This window comes from Lissotriton vulgaris, unplaced genomic scaffold (genome assembly GCF_964263255.1).
Source record: "Lissotriton vulgaris unplaced genomic scaffold, aLisVul1.2 SCAFFOLD_1012, whole genome shotgun sequence".
Taxonomy (NCBI): Eukaryota; Metazoa; Chordata; class Amphibia; order Caudata; family Salamandridae; genus Lissotriton; species Lissotriton vulgaris.
In genome coordinates, this window is record NW_028255776.1 from 372,501 (window position 1) to 386,602 (window position 14,102).

The 14,102-nt window shown below is 44.5% G+C and overlaps 8 non-coding genes across 8 annotated transcripts; 7 read left to right on the forward strand and 1 right to left on the reverse strand.

Moving 5' to 3' along the window:
• Positions 1–593: 593 nt before the first annotated feature.
• LOC147659003 (U6 spliceosomal RNA) lies at positions 594–700 on the forward strand. The gene has a single exon (XR_015307358.1). It is a non-coding gene; the product is annotated as a U6 spliceosomal RNA (small nuclear RNA).
• A 1,025-nt stretch (positions 701–1,725) lies between these two features.
• On the reverse strand, positions 1,726–1,798 carry TRNAR-ACG (transfer RNA arginine (anticodon ACG)). The gene has a single exon. It is a non-coding gene; the product is annotated as a tRNA-Arg (tRNA).
• Positions 1,799–2,512: 714 nt separating this feature from the next.
• On the forward strand, positions 2,513–2,619 carry LOC147659005 (U6 spliceosomal RNA). Its single transcript, XR_015307352.1, has one exon. It is a non-coding gene; the product is annotated as a U6 spliceosomal RNA (small nuclear RNA).
• A 1,800-nt stretch (positions 2,620–4,419) lies between these two features.
• Positions 4,420–4,526, forward strand: LOC147659006 (U6 spliceosomal RNA). Its single transcript, XR_015307390.1, has one exon. It is a non-coding gene; the product is annotated as a U6 spliceosomal RNA (small nuclear RNA).
• A 1,799-nt stretch (positions 4,527–6,325) lies between these two features.
• LOC147659007 (U6 spliceosomal RNA) lies at positions 6,326–6,432 on the forward strand. The gene has a single exon (XR_015307383.1). It is a non-coding gene; the product is annotated as a U6 spliceosomal RNA (small nuclear RNA).
• Positions 6,433–8,239: 1,807 nt separating this feature from the next.
• LOC147659008 (U6 spliceosomal RNA) lies at positions 8,240–8,346 on the forward strand. Its single transcript, XR_015307389.1, has one exon. It is a non-coding gene; the product is annotated as a U6 spliceosomal RNA (small nuclear RNA).
• A 1,809-nt stretch (positions 8,347–10,155) lies between these two features.
• On the forward strand, positions 10,156–10,262 carry LOC147659009 (U6 spliceosomal RNA). The gene has a single exon (XR_015307391.1). It is a non-coding gene; the product is annotated as a U6 spliceosomal RNA (small nuclear RNA).
• A 1,794-nt stretch (positions 10,263–12,056) lies between these two features.
• On the forward strand, positions 12,057–12,163 carry LOC147659010 (U6 spliceosomal RNA). Its single transcript, XR_015307381.1, has one exon. It is a non-coding gene; the product is annotated as a U6 spliceosomal RNA (small nuclear RNA).
• Positions 12,164–14,102: the final 1,939 nt, after the last annotated feature.

A 14,102-nucleotide genomic window follows, 5' to 3' on the forward strand; every position in this document is an offset into this window, starting at 1 on the left:
TGTACAAAGGACTTTAGGAGAAGGAAGGACCTAAAAGCTAGGCGAAATGGTCCTAGATCCAAGGAAATCTTTTAGATCAGGCTCAGTTTCTTAAATAGTTTGCATTAACATTATCAGTTCCAGGTCTGTTTGGGGCTGAGCTTGAGAACTCCTTAGTAAGTAGGCATTTACAACAATAAGGGGTTTAATATTACAACACAGGCGAAAATTCAGACACATAATCATAAGCTCACCTTGTCCAGGGACCCAAGCATGCTGCCTTTCTACTCTCAGAGCCCTTCACCTAACCTACTGTGCAGCTGTTTTACCTTTAATATCACTGTTCCACAGGCAGCGTGACGTCACAATGCTCCTTGTCTGTAGCCCGAACCATGAGCCTTTGCAACCCTGGCATAATCTACATACTTACGGTGTGTTTAGTCTTGGACCACAAATGCAGTGAAGAATAATGGATTGCTACACTTCATACATTTTTGACCATTGGCTCAGATTTGAATGCGTACTGGCCATCTGAGCATCTCTGCCAGGCCACCCTATGTCTAGAGACTGTATATTTAGAGAGTTTGTAAACATTGTCAGTTCATTAATAAATTGTGCTCGCTTCGGCAGCACATATAATAAAATTGGAACGATACAGAGAAGATTAGCATGGCCCCTGCCCAAGGATGACACGCAAATTCGTGAAGCGTTCCATATTTTTAACAGCTTTTAGGAGAGAAATCTTTTTTGTTTTCAAGACTAATTGAGAAAAATAAAGCAGGTCCCAGTGCTGTCCCCGTAATATGTATTTTTCAATTAGTCTCTCCTCAACATTTTTAATGTATTTGCCTTGCAGTAAAGAAGGTGCGCTCTATGTTCAGCTGCATTTAGCAAGGAAGCCTGCAGGACTTCTGGGACTTTTCTTTCTCTTTTTTAGAATCCCTGTCATTATTCTTCACCACCCCCAAATCTATACTGTTGCAGTGTTGCATTGCTTTGTGGGAAGCAGGACAAAGAGAAGAGCAGGGCCTATGCAAATGAAGGCCTCAGGGATGTCTGGGAGTGCCTTTTTAGCAGTATTGTTAAAGTCCACATTGCAACCGGATTGGTCGGGTAAGCTGAAAAACACCATGCCAGCTTGGGCACCAGATCTCTAGGCGCTTGGAGGACATATTGGGTCTACATCCCTCAGTTTCTGAGGTCCAAGAAATGTTCACTCTCTACCCTAATAGAGAGGTCTTGGCCGATTGTGGCCGATCGTGGCTGAGAGGGGAAGAAGGTAGCAGGGCAAGATGCTCATGGTCCTTCTCTAATAATGGACCAACTTTCTCTCTCTGTTTCCTTACCTGTGGTTATGCCTGGCTACTGGGGCTACCAGTTGTAAGCCTGCAGCCCACAAGGAGTTGGTTTGTCCCTCTCACACATGTAAATGGGTAAGCATTCAATTGCACACACCTGCCTACGTCCACAGACCCTCACGCACACACACTTTTGTCAACAAGCTTTTTTGTAATTAAGAGAATAAGGGACCCATGTTGAAATACAAAAGCAGCACACCACGTGACGGCCATCACATAGAGGCCAGCAGCAAATGGAAAACGTTTAACTAGCTGTGGTCCTATTACTTGCTCTCTACCGTGGAACAATTGCTGGATGAGTCCTGCTGGAGAATATTGAACCTATAACAAGTCTAAGGTAAATAAGAATTCCACAGGAATATCATCAAACAGGGACCTACAACCGTTCCGAGCCAGATAGGAGTCGAACCTACAATCTTCTGATCCGTAGTCAGACGCGTTATCCATTGCGCCACTGGCCCTATGTAGACGCAACCATCCTTTTGTCCTTAAGAGGGCGAGAAAGCGTGTGTGTGTATGTGTGAAGGCACAAGGAAACCCATCTGACCTCCTGAAAGTCTGTTCTGTGAGGTTTTCCTAAGTTGTACAAAGGACTTTAGGAGAAGGAAGGACCTAAAAGCTAGGCAAAATGGTCCTAGATTCAAGGAAATCTTTTAGATCAGGCTCAGTTTCTTAAATAGTTTGCATTAACATAATCAGTTTCAGGACTGAGTGGGGCTGAGCTTGAGAACTCCTCAGTAAGTAGGCGTTTACAACAATAAGGGGTTTAATATTACAATACAGGCGAAAATTCAGACACCTTATCATAAGCTCACCTTGTCCAGGGACCCAAGCATGCTGCCTTTCAACTCTCAGAGCCCTTCACCTAACCTACTGTGCAGCTGTTTTACCTTTAATATCACTGTTCCACAGACAGCGTGACATCACAATGCTCCTTGTCTGTAGCCCGAACCATGAGCCTTTGCAACCCTGGCATAATCTACATACTTACGGTGTGTTTAGTCTTGGACCACAAATGCAGTGAAGAATAATGGATTGCTACTCTTCATACATTTTTTTCCTTTGGCTCAGATTTTAATGCGTACTGGCCATCTGAGCATCTCTGCCAGGCCACCCTATGTCTAGAGACTGTAGATTTAGAGCGTTTATAAACATTGTCAGTTCATCAATAAAGTGTGCTCGCTTCGGCAGCACATATGCTAAAATTGGAACGATACAGAGAAGATTAGCATGGCCCCTGCGCAAGGATGACACACACATTCGTGAAGCGTTCCATATTTTTAACAGCTTTTAGGAGAGAAATATTTTTTGTATTCAAGACTAATTGAAATAATAAAGCAGGTCCCAGTGCTGTCCCCGTAATACGTATTTTTCAATTAGTCTCTCCTCAACATTTTTAATGTATTTGCCTTGCAGTAAAGAAGGTGCGCTATATGTCCAGCTGCATTTAGCAAGGAAGCCTGCAGGACTTCTGCGACTTTTCTTTCTCTTTTTTAGCCTCCCTGTCATTATTCTTCACCACCCCCAAATCTATACTGCTGCAGTGTTGCGTTGCTTTGTGGGAAGCAGGACAAAGTGAAGGGCAGGGCCTATGCAAATGATGGCCTCAGGGATGTCTGGGAGTGCCTTTTCAGCAGTATTGTTAAAATCCACCTTGCAACCGGATTAGTCGGGTGAGCTGAAAAACACCATGTCAGATTGGGCACCAGGTCTCTAGGCGCTTGGAGGACATATTGGGTCTACATCCCTCAGTTTCTGAGGTCCAAGAAATGTTTACCCTCTACCCTAATAGAGAGGTCTTGGCCGATCGTGGCTGAGAGGGGAAGAAGGTAGCAGGGCAAGATGCTCATGGTTCTTCTCTAATAATGGACCAACTTTCTCTCTCTCCTTACCTGTCGTTCTGTCTGGCTACTGGGGCTACCAGTTTTAAGCCTGCAGCCCACAAGGAGTTGGTTTGTCCCTCTCACACATGTAAATGGGTAAACATTCAAATGCACACACCTGCCTACGTCCACAGACCCTCGCGCACACACACTTTTGTCAACAAGCTTTTTTGGAATTAAGAGAATAAGGGACCCATGTTGAAATACAAAAGCAGCACACCACGTGACGGCCATCACATAGAGTCCAGCAGCGAATGGGAAACGTTTAACTAGCCGTGGTCCTATTACTTGTGCTCTACCGTGGAACAACTGCTGGATGAGTCCTGCAGGAGAATAATGAACCTACAACACGTCGGAGGTAAATAGGAATTCCTTAGGAATATAATCAAACAGGGACCTACAACCCTTCCGAGTCAGTTAGGAGTTGAACCTACAATCTTCTGATCCGTAGTCAGTAGCGTTATCCGTTGTGCCACTGGCCCTATGTAAACGCACCCATCCTTTTGTCCTTAAGAGGGCGAGAAAGCGTGTGTGTGTGTATGTGTGAAGGCACAAGGAAACCCATCTGACCTCCTGAAAGTCTGTTCTGTGATGTTTTCCAAAGTTGTACAAAGGACATTAGGAGAAGGAAGGACCTAAAAGCTAGACGAAATGGTCCTAGATCCAAGGAAATCTTTTAGATCAGGCTCAGTTTCTTAAATAGTTTGCATTAACATAATCAGTTCCAGGTCTGTTTGGGGCTGAGCTTGAGAACTCCTTAGTAAGTAGGCGTTTACAACAATAAGGGGTTTAATATTATAATACAGGCGAAAATTCAGACACCTTATCATAAGCTCACCTTGTCCAGGGACCCAAGCATGCTGCCTTTAAACTCTCTGAGCCCTTCACCTAACCTACTGTGCAGCTGTTTCACCTTTAATATCACCGTTCCACAGGCAGCGTGACGTCACAATGCTCCTTGTCTGTAGCCCGAACCATGAGCCTTTGCAACCCTGGCATAATCTACATACTTACGGTTTGTTTAGTATTTGGACCACAAATGCAGTGAAGAATAATGGATTACTACTCTTCATACATTTTTGACCATTGGCTCAGATTTGAATGCGTACTGGCCATCTGAGCATCTCTGCCAGGCCACCCTATGTCTAGAGACTGTAGATTTATAGAGTTTATAAACATTGTCAGTTCATCAATAAAGTGTGCTCGCTTCGGCAGTACATATACTAAAATTGGAACGATACAGAGAAGATTAGCATGGCTCCTGTGCAAGGATGACACGCAAATTCGTGAAGCGTTCCATATTTTTAACAGCTTTTAGGAGAGAAATCTTTTTTGTTTTCAAGACTAATTAAAATAATAAAGCAGGTCCCAGTGCTGTCCCAGTAATATGTATTTTTCAATTAGTCTCTCCTCAACATTTTTAATGTATTTGCCTTGCAGTAAAGAAGGTGCGCTCTATATCCAGCTGCATTTAGCAAGGAAGCCTGCTGGACTTCTGGGACTTTTCTTTCTCTTTTTTAGCCTCCCTGTCATTATTGTTTACCACCCCCAAATCTATACTGCTGCAGTGTTGCGTTGCTTTGTGGGAAGCAGGACAAAGAGAAGGGCAGGGCCTATGCAAATGATGGCCTCAGGGATGTCTGGGAGTGCCTTTTCAGCAGTATTGTTAAAATCCACCTTGCAACCGGATTGGTCGGGTGAGCTGAAAAACACCATGCCAGATTGGACTCCAGGTCTCTAGGTGCTTGGAGGACATATTGGGTCTACATCCCTCAGTTTCTGAGGTCCAAGAAATGTTCACCCTCTACCCTAATAGAGAGGACTTGGCCGATCGTGGCTGAGAGATAAGAAGGTAGCAGGGAAAGATGTTCATATTCCTTCTCTAATAATGGACCAACTTTCTCTCTATCCTTACCTGTGGTTCTGCCTGGCTACTAGGGCTACCAGTTGTAAGCCTGCAGCCCACAAGGAGTTGGTTTGTCCCTCTCACACATGTAAATGGGTAAACATTCAAGTGCACACACCTGCCCACGTCCACAGACCCTCGCGCACACACACTTTTGTCAAAAAGCTTTTTTGTAATTATGAGAATCAGGGACCCATGTAGAAATACAAAAGCAGAACACCACGTGACGGCCATCACATAGAGTCCAGCAGCGAATGGGAAACGATTAACTAGCCATGGTCCTATTACTTGCGCTGTACCGTGGAATAACTGCTGGATGAGTCCTGCTGGAGAATATTGAACCTCCAACAAGTCTGAGGTAAATAAGAATTCCTCAGGAATATAATCAAACAGAGACCTACAACCCTTACGAGCCAGATAGGAGTCGAACATACAATCTTCTGATCCGTAGTCAGACGCGTTATCCATTGCGCCACTGGCCCTATGTAGACGCACCCATCCTTTTGTCCTTAAGAGGGCGAGAAAGCGTGTGTGTGTGTATGTGCGAAGGCACAAGGAAACCCATCTGACCTCCTGAAAGTCTGTTCTGTGAGGTTTTCCTAAGTTGTACAAAGGACTTTAGGAGAAGGAAGGACCTAAAAGCCAGACGAAATGGTCCTAGATCCAAGGAAATCTTTTAGATCAGGCTCAGTTTCTTAAATAGTTTGCATTAACATAATCAGTTCCAGGTCTGTGTGGGGCTGAGCTTGAGAACTCCTTAGTAAGTAGGCGTTTACAACCATAAGGGGTTTAATATTATAATACAGGCGAAAATTCAGACACCTTATCATAAGCTCACCTTGTCCAGGGACCCAAGCATGCTGCCTTTAAACTCTCTGAGCCCTTCACCTAACCTACTGTGCAGCTGTTTCACCTTTAATATCACCGTTCCACAGGCAGCGTGACGTCACAATGCTCCTTGTCTGTAGCCCGAACCATGAGCCTTTGCAACCCTGGCATAATCTACATACTTACGGTTTGTTTAGTATTTGGACCACAAATGCAGTGAAGAATAATGGATTACTACTCTTCATACATTTTTGACCATTGGCTCAGATTTGAATGCGTACTGGCCATCTGAGCATCTCTGCCAGGCCACCCTATGTCTAGAGACTGTAGATTTATAGAGTTTATAAACATTGTCAGTTCATCAATAAAGTGTGCTCGCTTCGGCAGTACATATACTAAAATTGGAACGATACAGAGAAGATTAGCATGGCTCCTGCGCAAGGATGACACGCAAATTCGTGAAGCGTTCCATATTTTTAACAGCTTTTAGGAGAGAAATCTTTTTTGTTTTCAAGACTAATTAAAATAATAAAGCAGGTCCCAGTGCTGTCCCAGTAATATGTATTTTTCAATTAGTCTCTCCTCAACATTTTTAATGTATTTGCCTTGCAGTAAAGAAGGTGGGCTATATGTCCAGCTGCATTTACCAAGGAAGCCTGCAGGACTTCTGCGACCTTTCTTTCTCTTTTTAAGCCTCCCTGTCATTATTCTTCACCACCCCCAAATCTATACTGCTGCAGTGTTGCGTTGCTTTGTGGGAAGCAGGACAAAGTGAAGGGCAGGGCCTATGCAAATGATGGCCTCAGGGATGTCTGGTAGTGCCTTTTCAGCAGTTTTGCTAAAATACACCTTGCAACCGGATTAGTCGGGTGAGCTGAAAAACACCATGTCAGATTGGGCACCAGGTCTCTAGGCGCTTGGAGGACATATTGGGTCTACATCCCTCAGTTTCTGAGGTCCAAAAAATGTTTACCCTCTACCCTAATAGAGAGGTCTTGGCCGATCGTGGCTGATCGTGGCTGAGAGGGGAAGAAGGTAGCAGGGCAAGATGCTCATGGTCCTTCTCTAATAATGGACCAACTTTCTCTCTCTCCTTACCTGTGGTTCTGTCTGGCTACTGGGGCTACCAATTTTAAGCCTGCAGCCCACAAGGAGTTGGTTTGTCCCTCTCACACATGTAAATGGGTAAAAATTCAAATGCACACACCTGCCTACGTCCACAGACCCTCGCGCACACACACTTTTGTCAACAAGCTTTTTTGTAATTAAGAGAATAAGGGACCCATGTTGAAATACAAAAGCAGAACACCACGTGACGGCCATCACATAGAGTCCAGCAGCGAATGGGAAACGTTTAACTAGCCGTGGTCCTATTACTTGCGCTCTACCGTGGAACAACTGCTGGATGAGTCCTGCTGGAGAATATTGAACCTACAACAAGTCGGAGGTAAATAAGAATTCCTCAGGAATATAATCAAACAGGGACCTACAACCCTTCCGAGCCAGATAGGAGTTGAACCTAGAATCTTCTGATCCGTAGTCAGAAGCGTTATCTATTGTGCCACTGGCCCTATGTAAAGGCACCCATCATTTTGTCCTTAAGAGGGCGAGAAAGCGTGTGTGTGTGTATGTGTGAAGGCACAAGGAAACCCATCTGACCTCCTGAAAGTCTGTTCTGTGAGGTTTTCCTAAGTTGTACAAAGGACTTTAGGAGAAGGAAGGACCTAAAAGCTAGGCAAAATGGTCCTAGATTCAAGGAAATCTTTTAGATCAGGCTCAGTTTCTTAAATAGTTTGCATTAACATAATCAGTTCCAGGTCTGTGTGGGGCTGAGCTTGAGAACTCCTTAGTAAGTAGGCGTTTACAACAATAAGGGGTTTAATATTACAATACAGGCGAAAATTCAGACACCTTATCATAAGCTCACCTTGTCCAGGGACCCAAGCATGCTGCCTTTCAACTCCCAGAGCCCTTCACCTAACCTACTGTGCAGCTGATTTACCTTTAATCACTGTTCCACAGGCAGCGTGACGTCACAATGCTCCTTGTCTGTAGCCCGAACCATGAGCCTTTGCAACCCTGGCATAATCTACATACTTACGGTGTGTTTAGTCTTGGACCACAAATGCAGTGAAGAATAATGGATTGCTACTCTTCATACATTTTTGACCTTTGGCTCAGATTTTAATGCGTACTGGCCATCTGAGCATCTCTGCCAGGCCACCCTATGTCTAGAGACTGTAGATTTAGAGAGTTTATAAACATTGTCAGTTCATAACTAAAGTGTGCTCGCTTCGGCAGCACATATACTAAAATTGGAACGATACTGAGAAGATTAGCATGACCCCTGCGCAAGGATGACACACACATTCGTGAAGCGTTCCATATTTTTAACAGCTTTTAGGAGAGAAATCTTTTTTGTTTTTAAGACTAATTGAAATAATAAAGCAGGTCCCAGTGCTGTCCCCGTATTATGTATTTTTCAATTAGTCTCTCCTCAACATTTTTAATGTATTTGCCTTGCAGTAAAGAAGGTGCGCTATATGTCCAGCTGCATTTAGCAAGGAAGCCTGCCGGACTTCTGCGACTTTTCTTTCTCTTTTTTAGCCTCCCTGTCATTATTCTTCACCACCCCCAAATCTATACTGCTGCAGTGTTGCGTTGCTTTGTGGGAAGCAGGACAAAGTGAAGGGCAGGGCCTATGCAAATGATGGCCTCAGGGTTGTCTGGGAGTGCCTTTTCAGCAGTATTGTTAAAATCCACCTTGCAACCGGATTAGTCGGGTGAGCTGAAAACACCATGTCAGATTGGGCACCAGGTCTCTAGGCGCTTGGAGGACATATTGGGTCTACATCCCTCAGTTTCTGAGGTCCAAGAAATGTTTACCCTCTACCCTAATAGAGAGGTCTTCGCCGATCGTGGCCGATCGTGGCTGAGAGGGGAAGAAGGTAGCAGGGCAAGATGCTCATGGTCCATCTCTAATAATGGACCAACTTTCTCTCTCTCCTTACCTGTGGTTCTGCATGGCTACTGGGGCTACCAGTGTTAAGCCTGCAGCCCACAAGGAGTTGGTTTGTCCCTCTCACACATGTAAATGGGTAAGCATTCAAATGCACACACCTGCCTATGTCCACAGACCCTCGCGCACACACTTTTTTGTCAACAAGCTTTTTTGTAATTAAGAGAATCAGGGACCCATGTTGAAATACAAAAGCAGCACACCACGTGACGGCCATCACATAGAGTCCAGCAGCGAATGGGAAACGTTTAACTAGCCGTGGTCCTATTACTTGCGCTCTACCGTGGAACAACTGCTGGATGAGTCCTGCTGGAGAATATTGAACCTACAACAAGTCTGAGGTAAATAAGAATTCCTCAGGAATATAATCAAACAGGGACCTACAACCCTTCCGAGCCAGATAGGAGTCAAACCTACAATCTTCTGATCCGTCGTCAGATGCGTTATCCATTGCGCCACTGGCCCTATGTAGACGCACCCATCCTTTTGTCCTTAAAAGGGCGAGAAAGCGTGTGTGTGTGTATGTGTGAAGGCACAAGGAAACCCATCTGACCTCCTGAAAGTCTGTTCTGTGAGGTTTTCCTAAGTTGTACAAAGGACTTTAGAAGAAGGAAGGACCTAAAAGCTAGGCGAAATGGTCCTAGATCCAAGGAAATCTTTTAGATCAGGCTCAGTTTCTTAAATAGTTTGCATTAACATAATCAGTTCCAGGTCTGTGTGGGGCTGAGCTTAAGAACTCCTTAGTAAGTAGGCGTTTACAACAATAAGCGGTTTAATATTACAATACAGGCGAAATTTCAGACACCTTATCATAAGCTCACCCTGTCCAGGGACCCAAGCATGCTGCCTTTCAACTCTCAGAGTCCTTCACCTAACCTACTGTGCAGCTGTTTCACCTTTAATATCACCGTTCCACAGGCAGCGTGACGTCACAATGCTCCTTGTCTGTAGCCCGAACCATGAGCCTTTGCAACCCTGGCATAATCTACATACTTACGGTTTGTTTAGTATTTGGACCACAAATGCAGTGAAGAATAATGGATTGCTACTCTTCATACATTTTTGACCATTGGCTCAGATTTGAATGCGTACTGGCCATCTGAGCATATCTGCCAGGCCACCCTATGTCTAGAGACTGTAGATTTAGAGAGTTTATAAACATTGTCAGTTCATCAATAAAGTGTGCTCGCTTCAGCAGCACATATACTGAAATTGGAACGATACAGAGAATATTAGCATGGCCCCTGCGCAAGGATGACATGCAAATTCATGAAGCGTTTCATATTTTTAACAGCTTTTAGGAGAGAAATCTTTGTTTGTTTTCAAGACTAATTGAAATAGTAAAGCAGGTCCCAGTGCTGTCCCCGTAACATGTATTTTTTAATTAGTCTCTCCTCAACATTTTTAATGTATTTGCCTTGCAGTCAAGAAGGTGCGCTATATGTCCAGCTGCATTTAGCAAGGAAGCCTGCAGGACTTCTGGGACTTTTCTTTTTCTTTTTTAGCCTTCCTGTCATTATTCTTCACCACCCCCAAATCTATACTGCTGCAGTGTTGCGTTGCTTTGTGGGAAGCAGGACAAAGAGAAGGGCAGGGCCTCTGCAAATGCAGGCCTCAGGGATGTCTGGGAGTGCCTTTTTAGCAGTATTGTTAAAGTCCACCTTGCAACCGGATTGGTCAGGTAAGCTGAAAAACACCATGCCAGATTGGGCACCTTGTCTCTAGGCGCTTGGAGGACATATTGGGTCTACATCCCTCAGTTTCTGAGGTCCAAAAAATGTACACCCTCTACCCTAATAGAGAGGTCTTGGCCGATCGTGGCTGAGAGGGGAAGAAGGTAGCAGGGCAAGATGCTCATGGTCCTTCTCTAATAATGGACCAACTTTCTCTCTCTCCTTACCTGTGGTTCAGCCTGGCTACTGGGGCTACCAGTTGTAAGCCTGCAGCCCACAAGGAGTTGGTTTTGTCCCTCGCACACATGTGAATGGGTAAGCATTCAGTTGCACACACCTGCCTAAGTCCACAGACCCTCGCGCACACACACTTTTGTCAACAAACTTTTTTGAAATTAAGAAAATCAGGGACCCATGTTGAAATACAAAAGCAGCACACCGCGTGACGGCCATCACATAGAGTCCAGCAGCGAATAGGAAACGTTTATCTAGCCGTGGTCCTATTACTTGCGCTCTGACGTGGAACAACTGCTGGATGAGTCCTGCTGGAGAATACTGAACCTACAAAAAGTCTGAGGTAAATAAGAATTCCACAGGAATATAATCAAACAGGGACCTACATCCCTTTGAGCCAGATAGGAGTCAAACCTACAATCTTCTGATCCATAGTCAGACGCTTTATCCATTTCACCACTGACCCTATGTAGACGCACCTATCCTTTTGTCCTTAAGAGGGCTAGAAAGTGTGTGTGTGTGTGAAGGCACATGGAAACCCATCTGACCTCCTGAAAGTCTGTTCTATGAGTTTCTCCTAAGTTGTACAAAGGACTTTAGTAGAAGGAAGGACCGAAAAGCTAGGCAAAATGGTCCTAGATCCAAGGAAATCTTTTAGATCAGGCTCAGTTTCTTAAATAGTTTGCAATAACATAATCAGTTCCAGGTCTGTGTGGGGCTGAGCTTGAGAACTCCTTAGTAAGTAGGCTTTTACAACAATAAGGGGTTTAATATTACAATACAGGCGACAATTCAGACATATTATCATAAGCTCACCTTGTCCAGGGACCCAAGCATTCTGCCTTTCCACTCTCAGAGCCCTTCACCTAACCTACTGTGCACCTGTTTCACCTTTAATATCACTGTTCCACGGGCAGTGTTACGTCACAATGCTCCTTGTCTGTAGCCCGAACCATGAGCCTTTGCAACCCTGGCATAATCTACATACTTACGGTGTGTTTAGTCTTGGACCACAAATGCAGTGAAGAATAATGGATTGCTACTCTTCATACATTTTTGACCATTGTCTCAGATTTGAATGCGTACTGGCCATCTGAGCATCTCTGCCAGGCCACCCTATGTCTAGAGACTGTAGATTTAGAGAGTTTATAAACATTGTCAGTTCATCAATAAAGTGTGCTCGCTTCGGCAGCACATATACTAAAATTGGAACGATACAGAGAAGATTAGCATGGCCCTTGCGCAAGGATGACACGCAAATTCGTGAAGCGTTCCATATTTTCAACAGCTTTTAGGAGAGAAATCTTTTTTGTTTTCAGGACTAATTGAAATAATGAAGCAGGTCCCAGTGCTGTCCCCGTAATATGTATTTTTCGACCTTTCTGCCCTAGTTGGTTTCTCCCACCCTGAAGCTCCCTGTGGAATGTTGGTGTGCTCTCCAGTGAGGAGAGTGGATGGTCAATAAATAGCATCTTTACCTGTCATCTGTGTCCTGTCATCCTTCAGGAATTCTTACACTGACGACGGAACTGCGCAGGGGGAAGTATTGACCATCTCCCCTTTGTGTGCTCTCTCCACATGTGAGGAAGGAATAGACGGAAAAATTACAGATTACATCAAGCGTAGTCGGGTAATGAACTGTTCAACGAGGATGTGCCAGAGTATTATAAGGTTGATGTGATGCCAATCTGAGTCCTGTAAGCAGCGTGGGGTAAGGCAGTGTATGCTGTAAGCCGTGTAGCAGATTGGAAGGAAAATAAAAGTATATGTGTCTGGATGACAACCTGAACTGCTGCGTATCCGCAGAAGGACAGTCATTTCAGCGGTATCGGTATCCCAATGTGCAGGAAGTCAGACTCTCGCAGAGTGTGAGCGAAGAGTGGATTTGCAAAATCTGAAGGAGCGGACAGAACTATTGAACAAACCTAAGCGGGCGGAGGAGATTCACAGTTGTTACGTACTTGTCGCTGTTTGAGGAGAGTCTTCGTTCGACTGAGGTACGGAGTACTGGGAGGCTTGTTGAGGTCAACGGCAGCCGGGGAAGCGGGACCCGCGTCAGTGTCAAGACACAAAAGGCGAACGCTCAGCGTAGGGAGTCAGAAATCCAGTCAGTTTCTGCCAGAGTGTTTCCGTGCTGAGGCGCCTGCGTACTAGTTTCATCAGTCAGCTGTGGGGGCTGGACCTGCTTTCGAGGCGAGCTGTTTCCTGTACCTAGAGAATCCTGCCGGCGCATCAGGAGCAAAGGGCTGCCAGTTCCTATCAGACGGAATTATTTAAATTTAGGTTGAAGTAAACAGCAATTTAAGGACTTGCAATGTGAAGTTGAGGAGGAAATAAGGATATTTATGTCTGATAGCCAATTGGGAAGGCGGTGAGTTAATTGACTGACAGCTTGGCTCCATGGTCCGAGATTTATCGTACCTTAGCATCATTTCATCTCTACCTGAACAATTGACTCTGTGGCTTTCCTAACAGATTACAACAGTTTTGTTAGAGATTTTGGGCCCAACTGGGTATATGCTGAATTTAAGAAAAGTCAATTATATTTCTAAGTTGTGTTGCATTTTTGACCCTACTATACTTACCAAAGATATAAATACCAATATCCACCTGGTACAACCACACCCTCTTAGTAAAAATGGCAGCAGCCAGCATGAATCAACACCCGCCCTTCCTGAATGATATTGGGAAACCAGAAATAAGTTGGAAAGAATGGGTGAAACTATTTAAATCTTATCTTATAGCCATTGGGGGACAAAGGTTTAATTCAATAAGGAAACAGCATATTTTACTCCATAATTTGGGTGTGCAAGGGCGCAAGGTATATGAATCATTACCAGCGCCAGAACAGGAGGGAAATGCAGTTGGAGAAGTAGATGTGTATGAGCAAACCATGGGGAAACTGGAAAAACACTTTGGGGATAGAGTCAATGTAGTTCAAGAATGCCAATTTTTTTTAAAAAGGAGTCAGGGCAAACAGGAGTCAGTGCAGAATTATATCGCAGCTTTGTGGGGCCTTACACAGCTATGTGAGTTTGACAACCTCACAGATTCATTAATAAGAGACCAACTTGTGAGGTGCACGAATAATCGGCGCATCCAAGAGAAATTATTGGCTAAGAATCCAGGACTAAGAGAAGCTATTGAAATAGCCAAGTCAGTGGAACACACAGCAAGGTGCGTAAAGGAAATGAAACCAGACGGGGAGGTTGTGGCAAACAT